This window comes from Notolepis coatsorum (genome assembly GCF_963971535.1).
Source record: "Notolepis coatsorum genome assembly, contig: SCAFFOLD_307, whole genome shotgun sequence".
Taxonomy (NCBI): Eukaryota; Metazoa; Chordata; class Actinopteri; order Aulopiformes; family Paralepididae; genus Notolepis; species Notolepis coatsorum.
In genome coordinates this window covers 1-18876 of record NW_028172702.1, presented here as the reverse complement: position 1 = coordinate 18876, position 18876 = coordinate 1, and positions in this window count along the sequence as shown.

Genomic DNA, 18876 nt, shown 5'->3' with positions numbered 1-18876 from the left:
ATTAGGAGGAGGAGGAGGAAGATGAGGAAGAGGAGGAGGAGGAGGCGGAGGAGGAAGAGGAGGAAGAGGAGGAGGAGGAAGAGGATGATGAAGATAAATTTAGGACCTGCTCCGAGGTCATCAATTGGCACACATGCGATGCATGCATGCAATTCGTATCTGCGATTAACCCATCCCGTCGTCCTTCCCCCCCAAGGGCAGCCGGGAGCAGACAGGCGTCAACGTGAGCCGCGCCCCGGGGACCAAACCAAGTGCTCCTGTCCGTCTTCGTCAAGGACGCCACAGCGTTAGCGATCTTGTTGTTGTGCATGTTTTTCCATTGGGTTTTATCTTATCGGGGGGGAAACCCTTGCGAGCACGGGGAGAACATGCAAACTCCACACAGAAAGGCCTGGGAGATACCCCACCTGGGTACCTGGCATCATGGAAACCTGGTCCCCAAGCGGGAATCGAACCCTGGACCTTCTTGCTGTGAGGCGACAGTGTTAACCACTACACCACCGTGCCACTACACCACCGTGCCGAAGATGAGGAAGAGTAGGATGAGGACGAGGAGGAGGAGGAAGATGAGGACAAGTAGGAGGAGGAAGAGGAGGAGGAGGAGGAATAGGAGGAGGAGGAGGCAGTAGGGGATCCATCTAAGAACCTTAAACATTTATTAGACCAAAAGAAATCCTAAGAAATTAATAAATTACTATCAGCCAAAGGTGGTGCATTTCTTTCTTCTAGTAATTCAGATAATATCGGTTTTTAGTTTGTGTAATGTAATGTAATATCTGTTTTTAGTTTGTGTAATGTAATGTAATATCTGTTTTTAGTTTGTGTAATGTAATGTAATATCTGTTTTTAGTTTGTGTAATGTAATGTAATATCTGTTTTTAGTTTGTGTAAAGCACATAATATGGGAACTTTTATCCATATGGTTGAGCCTGTTAGGAATTGCACCCCCAACCCAAGCAGATTGCAGATCACTCTCTCTATATGGAGGTAAAAAAGAAAATATGGTAAAAAATTATTGGCATAAAAAGGGCACTTTTTTATGAGGCACAAAAGGGCAGGTGCTTGTGCACCCGTTGGGCTCTATGTGTGCATGTGCCTGCTCGCTGTGCCCTTGAGCAAGGCACCTCAGCTTTAACCGCTCCAGTGTTAGCTGCTCAGGGGCCAGTAGTAGAGTGCCTGACCATAGTGTCTTCATACCTGTATCACTGGACATATAAATGCATATTAAATCAAATCAAATTGATTTGTAAAGCCCGAAATCACAAGTTAATGTCCCCATGGGCCGGACAAGTCTTCTTTAAACTATTCAAGAAGAAACATCCCAATAAATCAAGAACAAAAAACCCACCATGAAATCCAAAATAAATGTAAAGTAATAAATGCAACACTCCCAGACATACCCCATCGAAGGTAAGGAAAAACCTATAGCAATAGGAAAAAAGCACCACAGGCGATGTGGAGGAGAGAAACCTTAGAAGGGCCGTTCAAGGGGGGATCCCCCTTCTTGGATGTCGGTGATAATAGTGTTGCTATGGATGGGTGGAGAATAAAACAGGCGAATAGTTGGTATGTATGTACATATACGTGTAATAAAACACAAATATGTGCACGCAATAGCAACTGGGGTACATAAGAAAATTTTTGAAACATTTAAATATATTACAACTCTGTACATACATGTGATTAGCATTATACTCAGTCGAACAAATGTATATATCTTATACCCAGCTTAATCACTATATTAATATTACTATTGCACTTTACTGTTACATTTGCACTCGGGTTGGATGCCCCACTTATTTTCATTGTAATGTACTTATGCTGTATGATGACAATACATTTCAATGTAATCTAATCTAACTGGTACTATGACCTGAATGATGGTCCTAGAGGTCAGTGAGTTGATGCTCTTTTGGTGTTTTGGCGATGGTGGTGTAAGAGAGTGCTGTCTTAACGTAAGAGAGTGCCGTCTTAACAGGTCGTGGGAAATCTCCCATATAGGCATTGGATTGGGTGGAGACCTGGTGACTGCATGCGAATGCCCTGTGTATGGGGACATGTCACCCATATAGAAACACACCTCTTCTATCAATATCTGAAATGCAAATAAATAAATAACCTTCTTAATAAATATAATATTTATATTGTAGTGGGTTCTATAGAGACATAATTCCCCATGGTATTGTTTTGATGTGTTGATGGGGCACTGTCACTTTAAGGAGGTTGGTTTTGGGTTGGGCTGAGAGGAGACGCCCTGTGTGGGGTTTCATTGATAAATGTTTGATTACTACGAGCTGTCAGAAGCTAGCCCGGCATAGTTCTGACAGCTGTCACTTGTGCTACTGCGAAATAAATGACACAGCTTTGTGTTGTCAACTGATAGAAATTGTGCGTTTCTCTATTCCGATGATTTCTACAATATAATATATATATATAAATAACTGTCTTTTACTAGTACCTTACTACTATGTACTATGTTACTATCCGTATACTACTACCTACCATGCTAATATGTCTATTATACTATGCACTCAGGGTGTAACACTCAAGTTCAACACTATTTGACGAACAATGCCACTGACCATAAGCTGCCAGAGATGCACATCTCCTGCTGACCAGAAAACCACACACTGTTCTGATAGTGGGGTGCCTGGACACTCAGTCATTTAAAATGTATATGCGAAAGTTTCGTTTTCACTTCTAATTTGAAGATAAGGATCTATAGAACAATTTAGGCTTGAGTGTCAAGGAACCAATTGAATTTAATAAAAACGTATCCAAAATGGCCACAATCGAAATCATGAATTCTTTAAAAACGTCTTAATGTTCACACAATTGCTGTGTAATATAATGTTGTATTGCTATTTTAAGGAGGAATCAACTGGAGTTCAAATATTGATGTTTTGAATATTCTGGTATGGCAAAAATCAAAGATGGCTGCAATTTCTGTACTTATTTCGAATTACGCTTCATAACTTTTATTCTATTAAACCTAGAATGGTGATGTTGGTGCCTGTACCTAGGTTTTCATGAATGAGTAATTGAATACAAATAAAATAAACATGATTGGAGCATATCTTATATGATATTTCACACAATGAGACAATAAATATGTGGAGAACTAGAGTTAGATATGAGAACTGTAAACAACAGTTGATTGTGAAGAACAAACGATGATTGTGAAGAACGTCCTCATCACAAGAAAGGATCTGCATCTCAGCACCAATGTCAACGCTATGCCAAAGACCTGATGGAGGTGTTGCTGAGCAATGGGAATCCCTTTGAGGAGGGCAGTAAAGACCTGGTTACATTCCAGTGTTTCCCAAACTCTGGGTCGCGACCCATTTTATTCGGTCGCCAGTTTAAAAAAAGAAAAAAGTTAAAAAAAATAATAATAATAAAAAGAAAATTAAGCTGTAGATGTGTTGATTCAGTTTGGCACCACATACTTATGTGAATCTGGGTTTTCTACTCTAGCATACCTGAAAAACAAATACATAAACAGACTAAATGCTCAGCATGACCTCATAATAGCACTTTCAAAAACCAAGCCCATAGATCTGCTGGTTTAAAACTTCAACCAGTCACATACCTCTCATTAGATTTCATTATAATAATAATAATAATAATAATAATAATAATAATAATAATAATAATAATAATAATAATAATAATAATAATAATAATAATAATAATAATAATAATAATAATAATAATAATAATAATAATAATAATAATAATAACGCAGGACCTGTTGCAGAGGTCTTTATTCGGCATGCAACGACACTCAATGTTTTAGCGGTACACACAACGGTTAGTTTTTAGCACACACACCGGAACACACGCATGCATTGTCTCTTTAGAATCGCCGATGCGATTCGTCTCTGCGATTACCCATCCCGTCGTCCTTCCCCCCAAGGGCAGCCGGGAGCAGACAGGCGTCAACGTGAGCCGCGCCAGGGGACCAATCCAAGTGCTCCTGTCCGTCTTCGTCAAGGACGCCACAGCGTTAGCGATCTGTTGTTGTGCATGTTTTTCCATTGGGTTTATCTTATCGGGGGGGAAACCCTTGCGAGCACGGGGAGAACATGCAAACTCCACACAGAAAGGCCCGGAAGATACCCCACCTGGGTACCTGGCATCATGGAAACCTGGTCCCCAAGCGGGAATCGAACCCTGGACCTTCTTGCTGTGAGGCGACAGTGTTAACCACTACACCACCGTGCCGCTCATTGTGCCATAGATGAAATATTATACCCCTTCTAGCATGTCAGGTCAGTACAATTTTTAAATAAGTCAGTACAAATTAATCAGAATGTTGCTCAATGTTGGGGTTTAAGGTTGAGGGACGGAGGGGGGGGGGGGGGGGGGGTAAGAAATGGAGAGTTGAAAAAGGGGTGAGAAATAGAAAGGAGAGTAGAACATGTTTGTTTTTAAAAGTGTTACAAAATTGTATGTACATATTATATGTTATGAGGTGGTGAGCAACTTAACATTACACTCTGATTATTGCTGTGATTATTTCATATACATTTGAAATTCATGGTGTGTTGTGTTCTTTATCAGTCTTTTTTTTTATGATCTTTCTTTCCCCCCCTTCTTTTTCCGTTATGCCAATTCCCAATCCCCTTCCTGGTCGTTGCGCACTCTACCCCCTACCGTCGGTCCGAGAGGGCGGACACTATCACATGCTTCCTCCGACACATGTGTACCCAGCCTGCCGCTTCTTTTCACCTGGCAGCGCGGACTCTCCCTGAGAGAACATGTGGAAGGTCACATTACCTCCCCTCCAGATCCTTCCCTTGCTGTGCAGGCGCCCCGACCGAACTGTAGGAGTCGCTGTTTACAACGACCAGGACCCACCCTCGCCCGGGTTTCCCACCCGCTAACACTGCCAATTGTGTTAGTATGGACGGTCGGCCAACCCGGAAGCACCACAGCTGGATTCGATCCCACTGTCTCTGTGGTGGTAGACAGACGCTTAGTCCGCTGCGCTACCCGGCCGCCCTATAAATGTATGTTATGGCAATTCAAGATGAATTTTTGTAAGTTTGGGTCCCGGGGAAACACCAAATTTCTCTTTTGGGTCTCGAGCTGAAAAAGTTTGGGAACCCCTGCTTTAGGGTAAAGGTATACATTTCAGGTGGCAAGTTTCGCACATAAGCCTGAGCCGTGTCTGAAGCCCTTTTTTTTTTTTGCACAAATGAGGTTATCGTCTGTGGCAGTCGTGCAGAATGTGAAGCTATTACCCTAACAGGTATATGCGCATTCATGTAGCGCGCTACAAACTGGTGTCATGGCTCTGCTTTGTTATTGCATCGTATCTGGGGTGAGGGGTCATAAGGGGTGGACTAATAAACTCCCCCCCCCTTTCGGATATTGTTGTATCCTGTGCAACACTGATTGGCCAGGAGGTTGGGCCTCCTGCCTGTCAGTCTCCCTGTCGGGCTGAGGGGTCAGCGCGTCACAGGGAGGGGGATAGGGGGGGGGGGGGGGTTCCCTGGTTCCACTCCATATTAATGGCTGCTTTTTTAAATGGCTGCTTTTTTATATAGCGCTTTTATCCAAAGCGCTTTACAATTAGTTACTTACATATCACCCATTCACACACGGACGGCGGAAGCAACCATGCAAGGTGCCAACCTGCTCATCGGGAGCAATTAGGGGTTAAGTGTCTTGCTCAAGGACACATCGACACGCTGCCCAGGAGGAGCGGGAATCGAACCGGGAACCTCCGGATTGCCAGACGACTGCTCTACCTCCTGAGCCACTGTCGCCCCTATTAAAGGGGAACTATTTTACTATTTCTTTCACTGTTTGGGCACTTTTACACAATTCCTGTGAGTTTATGGAACACCTCTGTAATTTAAATTTTTTATTAATTCATTGTTTTGTATTTCTAATCAAGTCCTCAAAAACAGCATTTTTCTACCTCAAGATCTTAAGCCGTTTTGAGCTGACTGTGTGGAGTGGGTACGAGTCTCAGCACCCGCACGAGTTATCATGCAGCTGAGTCTCTCTGACATCACAAATCATCACATTTTCAGATGACTCAGTTCAGTGAGGGTGAATATTGTGAGAGGAGAATTGGAAGAATGCGCCAATATGAGAATTAGAGACATAGATCATATTAATATAAGTCCACATAGCTAGGAAACAATGGTAAACACTGAAAAAGGCCATTTATAAGATAGTTCCCCTTTAAGATGGGTGGGTCATAGGATTTTCCCTGGCCATGGAATACGTCACTGGCCGTGTTTTTCCTATTGGGCCATGAGACGTATCCGTGAGTTCTCAGGGTCTGTGCTGCAGACCGCTGTCATTGTCAAAGTTGGACGATGCGATGCATTCGAAGACTGTCGTTTTCTGCTCTGCTCTCTGTTAAAGTGTGTATTGGGCCGTTGGTCACTTGGTCCAATTATTACATATATCTTTTTCAATTGTTACTCACGTAGAGGTCTCTCTGAGGGAACTTCTGTCTTCCCCTCTTATGTAAAGAGTGGAATTGACGGAGTTTTTACCCTCAGGCGCATCATATGAGACCGGTGTCTGTGTCTTATAGGCCGGCTTCCTGCTGCTCATCCCAGACAGCATGGAGGAAACGTTGTGTGGTGTTTCTTATTAGAAATTCGCCGTCGATGTGTTTCGGGTTCTCGACGTGCATATACGCTAGTTATGTAATCAGCGTATGCGCTGGCCCTGGGTGCTTTCAATGTTGAAACCACTTTATGGGCTGGCGCGCCTTGGTTGCCCAATTCATAGAAACGGCGTTTTTTTATGCGGGCAGCTGGGAAGGAGATTTTATCTCCAGTGCCAGTGCACTAGGTTAGACTCGACGGCTCACGTGCATCTCCGGGGGGAGATAACGGAGTAGATCAAAACATTGGCGGAGGGGTCTCACGCCCATGAGGTGGGCCACCAGGAGCAGTGCGTTCGCGTACTGACCGTCTTGGTGGCGCCCTCTGTGATGTTTTATATCGACACGCGTACCTACCCCCCTCTTAGGACTGGGGATGGCCGCGTGACTAGGACACGGGACTGGTTCTGGTCGCGCCGGACCAGGTCAGTTTAACCCGTTGTCCACCGGGGCGCAGATCTGCTGTTCTGGTACCGCGATGGACTTTGTGCTTTTCCGGGGGGGAAATGCCGCGTCGGGCCGGGCGTCGCGGGGATTGATGGCGTGGATGTGTGTGTCATGTGTATGCTACCATGGGTTGCCCTTAACAGTGACGTGCTTGGTCCATACTGTGTTGTACCTTGCGCTGTGTTAGGGGGCCTGGTCCTTCTCCATTTGTTTCACCCCTCCCTCCCTGCTAGGGGGGATGGGAGGGGGCTGTTGGGGAGGTTGCTGTCAACTCCTCTAGGCATCCCTGTGTAGGTCCCGGTCCGCCAGGCCCAGGTCCGAACTCGTTCTCGTCGACCTGTTGGCCTGGGTTAACCCTTTGAAAACTGAAACACTTGTACTGCTTGTATAGCCTGTGTATACGCGCAGTTATGTTTCTGAGTTTTCTTTGTGGGTTAAGGGAACAACCGCCTCCTGTTAAACTAAACATAGGGGGGTGGTTGGTTCCCCGGTGTGTTGGTAGCAGAGTCGACTCTCGGGTTGAGGCCGGGCCTGACCCCGTCTGCCCGAGAGTATGCCCCTGCATCTTTCATGCCGTCTGCCAATTGTGTCAGCCTCTTCTTTGAACCTCGAAGCCACTGGATTGAGAATTGGCGGGGTCGGGTTTGTGGAGGTTATGACATGGTGCACAGCATACCGAACACCCCTTCCGCCGGGATACTGTTCTTGCCACGGGGTTGGGTTCTTGACCTTCGACCCCGTGATGTTGGGGGCTGTGACAGGGGTTTTTGCTTCACGTCCATTCCCTGGTGGCATGTGGGATGCACGCTCGAGTGGTCGCTGGCCCTTCTGAACGAAGGTAAGTCCCACGGTCTGCTTACCCTGTGCGTTTGAGGTGCTAAATCCTCTTCGCACAGTCGGATCCGATCTCCCTCCCGTCCTCCACTAGGGGCGGCCGGGGGGCTCGGATCCTCCCCGGTTCTGATGGCTGTGGGGGGCCTCAGCGGGTACATCTGTCGAGCTTTTCGCTCTGCTCAGCTCCTGTGTTCCACTAAGAGCAAAGCGTAAAGCTATACGATCTATAACGTAAGGTTATCCTATAACCCTAGTTATATGAGTATAGCGAGCGCTCTGCTCTGACTCACTGAGGACCCCACGGTCTTCTCCGTTGGTGGTGAAAGACTTGGGAAGGAGCTGATTGTGTGGCCATGACCCCGCTTATATAGGAGCGGATGTGGGTGTGGCCAGGCGGAGGTGAATAGGGGTGTACCTTGGAGAACGTTTTTTCATTATTAGAATGGATAAAGGGATAGTTCCACTAAGAGCAGAGCGTTCGCTATACTCATATAACTAGGGTTATAGGATAACCTTATGTTCTGTGTAAAGCAACTGTACAAATGTATGCCGATGATTCCACATTGTACTATGCTGCAAAAACTGTCAGTGAACTGGACAATGTTTTATCAGCTACAGTATCAGTTAAATATGGTGTTTGATTGGATAAAACGGAATAAATTGGTACTAAACATCTCAAAAACCAAATCAATTGGGTTTGAGTCATAAACCCATCTGAGGAACCCATAGAACAGGTAAATAAAGTAAAATTACTGGGCATCAGCTGTCATGGGCAGAACACATTGATACCATAGTGAAGAGGATGGGGAGTGGTATCTCCATGGTGAGGAAATGTCTTTCTTATGTCCCTGTATACATTGTGGGACAGGTGGCGAAATCTTAAATTTTATGTCACCTGGATTATTGTGCACCAGTATGGTCCTCTGCCTCCAAAGGTCAACTAAAGAAATTGCAAACTGCCCAGAACAGAGCTGCAAGGTTAGTCTTACATTGTTCCACGAGAACAAACACTATCACTATGCACCGGCAACTCTCATTGTAACTGAGGGGTACAATTCCCTGACTGTATTGATAAGTATGGTATCATTAAACCACTACCGCTTTATGTACTTTAATTACTGGCCATACAGTACACGATATCTGAATATGATGAACACTTCCCACAATGAAATCGGTTCCAGTCAAAGGTATTAATCAAGTATTTAATGGAGCAAAAGGTACATAGGATACTTTACATTATTCTTTGAATGCACTTGTAAGGCAAAGGAGTATGCGTAGGCAAATCAATAACGAATGTCCATTCTCTGGTTACGCAGGAGGTAATTATACAACCTGAATCTTAGGGAATTATATCTATGGTACACTAGTAATATAGCGGGAGATACTGGAAGGGGTTCCCCTGGTTGTAAGCCAGCGGGGGGGGTAGAAGATCTGTCGGTAGTAGGACGTCTGGTCAACGATGACTAGGGAGACTTCAGGTACAGAAGCCGGTGCAGTAGCCTCTTGATCCACAGACGAATACAGCTTGGTTCTCTTGTAGACTGTAGCTCCACAGTGAAGAAAGCTAGTCGACCTCAGGCTCTCTGAGACGCCGACTCGACTTGACTCCTCGAGGGGTAAATCCAACACGTGCAGGCGTCGGCGATTATCCGCTCCATAAATCACAGGACCAAAGCAAATATATTCCAGCCGCAAAGGGCTATGTAGTCGTCGGGTAGATTAATCCAGTGTACATGTCCATACGGTTCTCGCCTAGGTCTCCTCGGGTGAAAGCGCCATGCGGTCGGCCCAGCCTGGATAAGAACTCTAGCTAATACGAGGAAGCGTTGGAGATGCTGGTCACCGTAGAACTTTAACCGCACGATACACTATACACAAATAGACTATTAAAGACTTAATAGAAATATGTCGCACTCGACGGTATAGTGCCAAACTCTGACAATTCAGTTACTAATTCGCACGCGGTCTCAATGCTCTATTCTGGGGCCAGACAGGCCATACTTCACCGCACGTTGTATCGTGGGTGAGGCTTCAACTTATCGGTAACATACTAAGGAAGGTAAGGGTACGGAGGTAAGGGGCTTCTACATTCACCTGCGCCGTATTTATACGCACGGTGAACAAACTAGTTCCACTCTCATTTCTGTCGCGTATCCCTGGGCAAGGCCGGGCATGTCCAGACACATCTTGACGGTGACTTTGAACCTGGCTCCGGAGGCCGGTCCCTGGCGCCGGTGGACCGCTGTCCAATAGGAGAATGAACTATTATGGTCTGGGCTAAAGGGATATTCCGTGTATATGTACAAGGAATATACAGGGGATATCAAACAATATACAAATACTATGCAATATATATCAATAAATAAATATATATATTCGGTTTAATCTGATCCTTTGTAACACTCATGGTTAACGGTAGAGAATAGGCTGGTTTTCAACACAGTTAAATCTTTCAGGAACACTGTCTTTTCGTCTCAACCTGTTTTCTTATACAAACAAATTGTCAGATGCAGTCAGGTTCATTCTTATTTTACTAGGTCAGCCGATGATGGACAGATTTTGTTACCACGTCCAAAATCAAATGCTTAAAGATGACTGTTGTTTATTGTGCCATCAATCATTGGAATAACTTCCCACTGAACATAAGTAAATTGAATAGCAAAGTGTCTTTCAAATACCACCTGAGAATGCACTACTTAAATATGTGAGCAAAATATTCTGATGTTGATAATGATGTCTACAATGTTTTTCTGTTTTTAGATTATCATTGTTAATTGTGATTGTCATTATGTATCTCATGTTGTTATGTTTTGTGTTTTCTGTTGTCTTTCTGTGTGGACCCCAGGCAGACTAGCTCGCTGCCACCTAGGTGGCAGCTAATGGGGATCCTTTTAAACAATAAACAATATCTGCAGTCTATTAAATAAAATTGCTAATAAAAACAGCAGCAACTTTTTACTATCGTGATCAATATTCAGTACATTTCATTTTGGAAAAGCAATTTAATTTATATTTCACTAATTCACTGTCAATTCACAAAGCATTAACTCATTGACCGCCACGCTCTTTTCCCATCTTTACTCAATGGCGCCAGCGTTATTGACCATTTTAGCGATGTTTGCAGACCCATCGTGTATTATAGCTATGGAGACAATAGTATGGCTCATTTGACAGGCATTGTTCATAGTCGATCACTGACTAACCAGTTAATTTCTAAATACTGTAGTTTGTGCACTAAACACGCTAAACATCGCCCCTTTCCAAAATAATCCAGTCTTTTTTCATAGATCGTGAGATATGACGCGTTATATGCAATATGCCCAAATCATTCTGGTTGCTTGCCTGAAACCCCAAATACTTCAAAATCAAAGGTATATACCATGTACATATGTGTCTTCACAAAAGGGGGGGGGGGGGCGTTTTAACTCAAAACTGCGATCATTACCAGAAGCATGTTTTATGTCCATTAAAATTAGGGATGTCCGATATTAGGGATGGCCAATATGTGTATGTTTGTATAACCTTTATTTACCCAGGCAAGCAAGTAAAAACGAATTCTGATTTAATTTATTGTCAAAAGTATGCATAATGTTGTGTTAATTCCACAACAAAATATATGTAATGTTAATTACCTGAAATTATTCCGTTTTTGGGCAGGGAAACCCTTCATATATCGGTATCGGTTGATATCGGTATCGGAAATTAAGAGTTGGACAATATCGGTATTGGTAAAAAAGCCAATATCGAGCATCCCTAGTTAAAATACAACACTGTGATCGGTACAAAAACATGTTTCAGGTTCGGTATAATAGACATAGAATAGACCTTACCTTAGCCAGAAGATACTCCAAAAAGAATAATCCCAGTGATCCCATCGCCATCGCAATTACTCGTGTATATGTGTATACTAACTCGTGTATATACGAGAAATAGGTGTGAGGCGATAAAATCTCTGAGCGATCACTCTCTGTCCTCTGAGGGGGAGGAGTTCTTGCAAAAAAGTTAAATTAAAAGTGTCACCACACTTCCCAGTTCAAAAGGTAGGCGATACTGCCACCCAGGGGTGTAAAAAGTACCCAGAAATTATACTTATGTGAAAGTATGGGTACCGTCTCAAAATCTGACTCAAGTAAAAGTCAAAGTATCTGGCTAAAAACACACTTGAGTAAAAGTAAAAAAGTCCTACTTTTAAATGTACTTAAGTACTAAAAAGTAAAAGTAATTTTTTTTAAAGGGATAGACCAGGGGTCTCAAACTCATTCCATCGTGGGCCAAGTTTTCATTTTAACTATACATTGCACTTAGTTGAAGAGGTGAGCCAATTAGTGAAATCATCAGCTGGTGTTTAGGCAAGGCTGGAATGAAACCAAGCATACACTCTGCCCACAATGGAATGTGTTCTGCGATAGACAATGCTGAAATGAAAGAACAGAGGACACTTTTTTTGCATTAAAATTATTTATGCAAGCGGCTGGGTGGCGCAGCGGACATTGCACTCGTCACCAATGCAAGATCGCACCGGGTTCGACTCCGGCTGTCGGCGTTGCCTCCGGCTTGGGCCAGCCGTCATACTAACTCAATTGGCAGAGTTACAGTAGAGGGTGGAAGTCGATGGGTGGTAATCTGGACGTTGTGGACAGCGGTTGGGGTCGGTTGGGGACGCCTGCACAGCAGAGACAGGAAATGGTGGGGGTAGTGTGAGCCTCCCACACGTTACACCTCGCCAATGAGAGTCCGCGCTGGCAGGTGAAAAGATGTGACAGGCTGCCTCCTCGTGTACTGGAGGGGACACGTGATGCAAGGCTTCTATCCTCCCTACAACCGGCCAGTGGGGGGCATATGCGAGCAACATTCAAGACAGGGGAGGGAAGAATTGGCACAATGGAATTGGGATGGGAGAAAAATAGAAAAAAGAGGAGAAAAAAGTGGATACATTTTTTTTTTAATTTAATGCACTTCTCCATTGAAGGTAAACTAACATGGACAGCATTCACATCACAGCATGAATAATATCACAATATTAAAAACAGAATGGTGTATCCTGAATAATATCACAATATTAACCACAGCATACTGGATTATCCTGAATAATATCACAATATTAAAGGCAGAATACTGGAGTACCCTGAATAATATCACAATATTAAAGACAGAATACTGGAGTACCCTGAATAATATCCAGTGTTGCAGTGCTGGTATAACTCGGTATAACGGCGTTATACCTCGCTCACTGAGGCTGAAGTACGCGCAATCGTTTTTTACATGGCATTATCCAACCGGACTCCCGGAGAAGCATGCAGCTGCAGAGCCGCAGAGCCAGCGGCGCTCTCTGGGCCGCGCGCTGACGGCCGCGCTGTGAGGCAATAGTATCCAGCTGCAGGACGAGAGCAGCCAAAAAAAACTGTGCATGCGCGCGCACGCGCGCACGCGCACGCGCGTGGAGCGTTTGACCTACTGTCAATTTGCCACTGCACCACTGATAATATCACAATATTAAAGACAGAATACTGGAGTACCTTGAATAATATCACAATATTAACCACAGCATAATGCGGATCTGACTGTCTATTCTTCTGATAGCATGTGTTTAATCAAAGATCCCCGCTTTCTAGTGTTGCACAAGGACCAATCAGCATGGGTATGGGCGGGTTCATTTTCCATTGATGGGGATTTGATTGGCTGTTTACCTGCGGTCACAGGATTAATAACGTTAACGTTAGTTCGGCCAGATAAACAATTAAAATATACTAATTAAAATGGTTGGACCTGTGAGATTTGTACTTTGTACTTTGTAGGTCTGCATTATAAATGTAAGGAGTAAAAAGCATGTTTTTTTTCTCTGAAATGTAATGGAGTAAAAGTACAAAGTATACAAACCTAATAATACTCGAGCAAAGTACAAATTCCCCAAAACAGTACTTAAGTATTGTAACGAAGTACAATTACTCAAGTACTTTACACCCCTGCTGCCACCTGGCAGGATTCGACCATCGTTGCCATTTTAACGTAGGCAGCGGTGCAAGGGAGACCCGGCGAGCTCCAGCCGAGTGTCTAGAACAGGGATCAAAGGAAAAAGATCAAAGGATCAAAACCCAAGAAATCTCAGGTATGGCGCTCAAACGCTGGCGGGCGAAACCCGACTTATCTCGGGTTTGGCGCAGAAAGTGTTAATGGGCAGTAACTTGTAATAAATCCCATTAATAAAACAGTTATTGTTGTGGGTGGGTTTTTGTTTACCTGCATGGTTCAAGGAGGGTCTACAGCTTCTGTATCTTGGTGGTCTACAGTCCACGGCAATCCAGCGAGCCAGCCAGTGTGGTCTGACTCATCTGGGCTCTGAACCCTGCTTCAGCATTAGCCAGCGTTAGCTCTAGCATCCATGTTAGCTGCGACATGCTTAGCATTCGGGTGATAACGTAGGCTTGAAATGCTCCGGTGATAGGCAAAGTCTTTGCAAACACAACCGTTCTCGTATCAAAACTTCCATCTGTTTTTTTTATATCTAAATCTCCCATTCAACGGGCCAAGCCACGCAGTCTCAACTTTTCCCATGATAGTCTACAACTGTCTGATGATGTCACCCAATGCACGGTGTGCAACGGTATAAACGGTATACCTGTAACTCGTCCACTGATAAAACATTCCGTGGTGTAAAAAAAGTATAAAGTGCGATAAAATGTGTAATCTTTTTTAATGTACTTTTTTTTCTGTAATTAATTAATCAAAATGAACGCGATAAAGTCCCAGCCCTAAATAAAATCACATTACAGTAAAGCAGACATGGCATCAAGGGCAGTACTTTTTCCCAAACACCTCCTGCTACACCCCAAACACCTCCTCATACACCTCACACACCTCACCCTACACACACCTCCTCCTACACCCCAAACACCTCCTCCTACACCTCAAACACCTCCTCCTACACCCCAAACACCTCCTCCTACACCTCAAACACCTCCTCCTACACTCCAAACACCTCCTCCTACACCTCACACACCTCACCCTACAAACACCTCCTCCTACACCCCAAACACCTCCTCCTACACCCCAAACACCTCCTCCTACACCCCAAACACCTCCTCCTACACCCCAAACACCTCCTGCTACACCCCAAACACCTCCTCCTACACCCCAAACACCTCCTCCTACACCTCAAACACCTCCTCCTACACCCCAAACACCTCCTCCTACACCTCAAACACCTCCTCCTACACCTCAAACACCTCCTCCTACACCCCAAACACCTCCTCCTACACTCCAAACACCTCGCCCTACACCTCAAACACCTCCTCCTACACCTCAAACACCTCCTCCTACACCCCAAACACCTCCTCCTACACCTCAAACACCTCCTCCTACACCTCAAACACCTCTCCTACACCTCAAACACCTCCTCCTACACCTCAAACACCTCCTCCTACACCCCAAACACCTCCTCCTACACCTCAAACACCTCCTCCTACACCTCAAACACCTCCTCCTACACCTCAAACATCTCCCCCATAACATCCTCACACAACAGCTCCCTGGGGAAAACACAGGTAGCTGTAACGACCCGACACAGTTTCCAGTTTAACAGTGACACAGTTTAGGGGCCTGAGCCTCATGCTGTGTACACCATCATGAAACACACACGGCTGGGTTATTGCAAATGTAATCCCCTACAACAGTGGTTCTCAATGTGGGGTCTGGGGACCACCAGGGGTCATCCAAAGAAGATAGAAGAGTTCAAATTCACTATTTTATTGACTAGAAGTTAGGTCCGATGAGTGAATATAATACGAATTACTATTCTGATCATAGCTTTCGCTATGTGTGTGTGTGTGTGTGTGTGTGTGTGTGTGTGTGTGTGTGTGTGTGTGTGTGTGTGTGTGTGTGTGTGTGTGTGTGTGTGTGTGTGCGTGTGTGTGTGTGCGCGTGCACGCGTGTTTGTGTGTGTGTGTGTGCATTCACTCGATCACTTCCTCAGTCACACAGTCATCCAACACTGGATTCATCAGCCACTTTCTGCAGCAATGCAACAAGATAATCGCCTCTTTTCTTCCTCTGCAATGCTTGTCTGTTTCACCGCAGTAGTAACCAATTAAAGTTGCCAATGTTTTGTAACCAGATTACTGAAATCCTGTCCTGTAATATATTACTTCCCATCCCTGTGAATACAGCAGAAACAAGGCTAGGTTTGGTGGGACTGATTGTGATGGGGGTAGACAAGGTCAGTCTGCCTTAACCCCTAGTAGCGTGTCTTCTAACTGGGACCATGCTCCATATATCAGCCCACTCTTTACTGGTGGGTGAGGTCACTTCACCGTGGAGCACCCTAACCCTTTTATTGAGGCTCCTACTGGACGTTTCCCAGAGAGGCCCCAGGGCATACTGGGTAAAGAAATGAAGTGCCTGAGCTCCTCATAATTCTCAGGCTTCTCAGCCGGAGAACTCTCTGCCCTCCACGCAGCAGGGGGTCCACTCCTGCAATCCCAGACAGAAAGACGAAGGGCGCGCGCGCGCGCGCGCGAGAGAGAGAGAGAGAGAGAGAGAGAGAGAGAGAGAGAGAGAGAGAGAGAGAGAGAGAGAGAGGGGAAGAGAAGGTATCAGAGGGAGTGAAAGAGAGGAGAGTGATGGAGAAGGAAAGGGCGAGAGTGAGAGAAGGAGAAAAAGAGAGAAGTTTACAGTGTAGCCGTTGTCTGAGTCGGTGAGAACAAAGAGCTTGACCCCCCATTTGGTCGGCTTGTCCTTCATGTACTGGGTCATGCCAGTCTTCGCCTTCGTGGCCACCATCCTCTCGTCGACTGCCAGGTTCTTTTTAGGGTGGTAGTGCACCTTGCAGGCGTCGCGGATGGACAGCATGATCGGCTTGAGACGGGCCAGCTTGTCATGGTCTTTCGTTCCCTTCCCGGCGTCGTTCCTGGCATCCTCCTCGTGATCGCTCCTGTGGAGGTTCCACAAGATGGACCTGAAGTCAAAGTCAAAAGGCAAAGTCATATAAGTCATATAAAAAATGATCTAATCTAATCTAAACACAAAGTAACATGGGACACTATAAACATAAATAACATGATATGGGACACGATGTACAGGACTATATATTATACCTGAATCTGTCCCGGAACCATTACCATCCCAGGCAACGGCACAGACAAAACGTGCTTCTGTCTCCAGTAGTCCTGGAGACATGCCAGTGGGACAAGTGAGGTGTACAGCAGCAGGCCGAGGAATCGAACCACTGGCTCAACTAATTAGACAGACCAAAGACATCAAAGGGGTGGAGATAAGGGGAACAGAACATAAATTGGGACTGTACCCCCTCAAACTCCTCTGGCTCCCTCTGACTCTCTGAGCCCCTATGTACCCCCTCAAACTCCTCTGGCTCCCTCTGACTCTCTGAGCCCCTATGTACCCCCTCAAACTCCTCTGGCTCCCTCTGACTCTCTGAGCCCCTATGTACCCCCTCAAACTCCTCCGGCTCCCTCTGACTCTCTGAGCCCCTATGTACCCCCTCAAACTCCTCTGGCTCCCTCTGACTCTCTGAGCCCCTATGTACCCCCTCAAACTCCTCTGGCTCCCTCTGACTCTCTGAGCCCCTATGTACCCCCTCAAACTCCTCTGGCTCCCTCTGACTCTCTGAGCCCCTGTGTACCCCCTCAAACTCCTCTGGCTCCCTCTGACTCTCTGAGCCCCTATGTACCCCCTCAAACTCCTCTGGCTCCCTCTGACTCTCTGAGCCCCTGTGTACCCCCTCAAACTCCTCTGGCTCCCTCTGACTCTCTGAGCCCCTATGTACCCCCTCAAACTCCTCCGGCTCCCTCTGACTCTCTGAGCCCCTATGTACCCCCTCAAACTCCTCTGGCTCCCTCTGACTCTCTGAGCCCCTGTGTACCCCCTCAAACTCCTCTGGCTCCCTCTGATTCTCTGAGCCCCTATGTACCCCCTCAAACTCCTCCGGCTCCCTCTGACTCTCTGAGCCCCTATGTACCCCCTCAAACTCCTCCGGCTCCCTCTGACTCTCTGAGCCCCTATGTACCCCCTCAAACTCCTCTGGCTCCCTCTGACTCTCTGAGCCCCTATGTACCCCCTCAAACTCCTCTGGCTCCCTCTGACTCTCTGAGCCCCTATGTACCCCCTCAAACTCCTCCGGCTCCCTCTGACTCTCTGAGCCCCTATGTACCCCCTCAAACTCCTCTGGCTCCCTCTGACTCTCTGAGCCCCTATGTACCCCCTCAAACTCCTCTGGCTCCCTCTGACTCTCTGAGCCCCTATGTACCCCCTCAAACTCCCCTGGCTCCCTCTGACTCTCTGAGCCCCTATGTACCCCCTCAAACTCCTCCGGCTCCCTCTGACTCTCTGAGCCCCTATGTACCCCCTCAAACTCCCCTGGCTCCCTCTGACTCTCTGAGCCCCTATGTACCCCCTCAAACTCCTCTGGCTCCCTCTGACTCTCTGAGCCCCTATGTACCCCCTCAAACTCCTCTGGATCCCGCTAGACACCACAGTGGTTCTCTCTAAATCCCTATGGATCCCCCTGACCCCATCTGAACCGCTCTGGCCTCAATGGTCCTGTCTGAATCCCTCTGGACCCCCCCCCCACAGACCCCTCTGAACCCAGCTGGTCCTTTATGGTCCCGTCTGAACCTCTTTAAGCCCTTCTGATCCACACCCTAGCCCCCTATGAACTCTGGTCTCATTTGAACCCCTACAAACCCCTATGAACCCCTCTGGTCCCCTTTTAACCCTTCTGAACCCCTCCGATCCCATCTGAACCCCTCTGAATCCAGCTGGCCCAATCTGGTTCCCCCCTGAACCTTTCTGGTCCCCTCTCTGAATCCATCGTGTTCCCACCAAACCCCTATGGTCCACCCTGAAAAACACCTGAACCTCTCGAAACCCCTCTCTAAATAAACTAATTTCTAAATGAGAAATGTCCAAATTATTATCATGGTTATAGACAGACAGAAAAAAATACC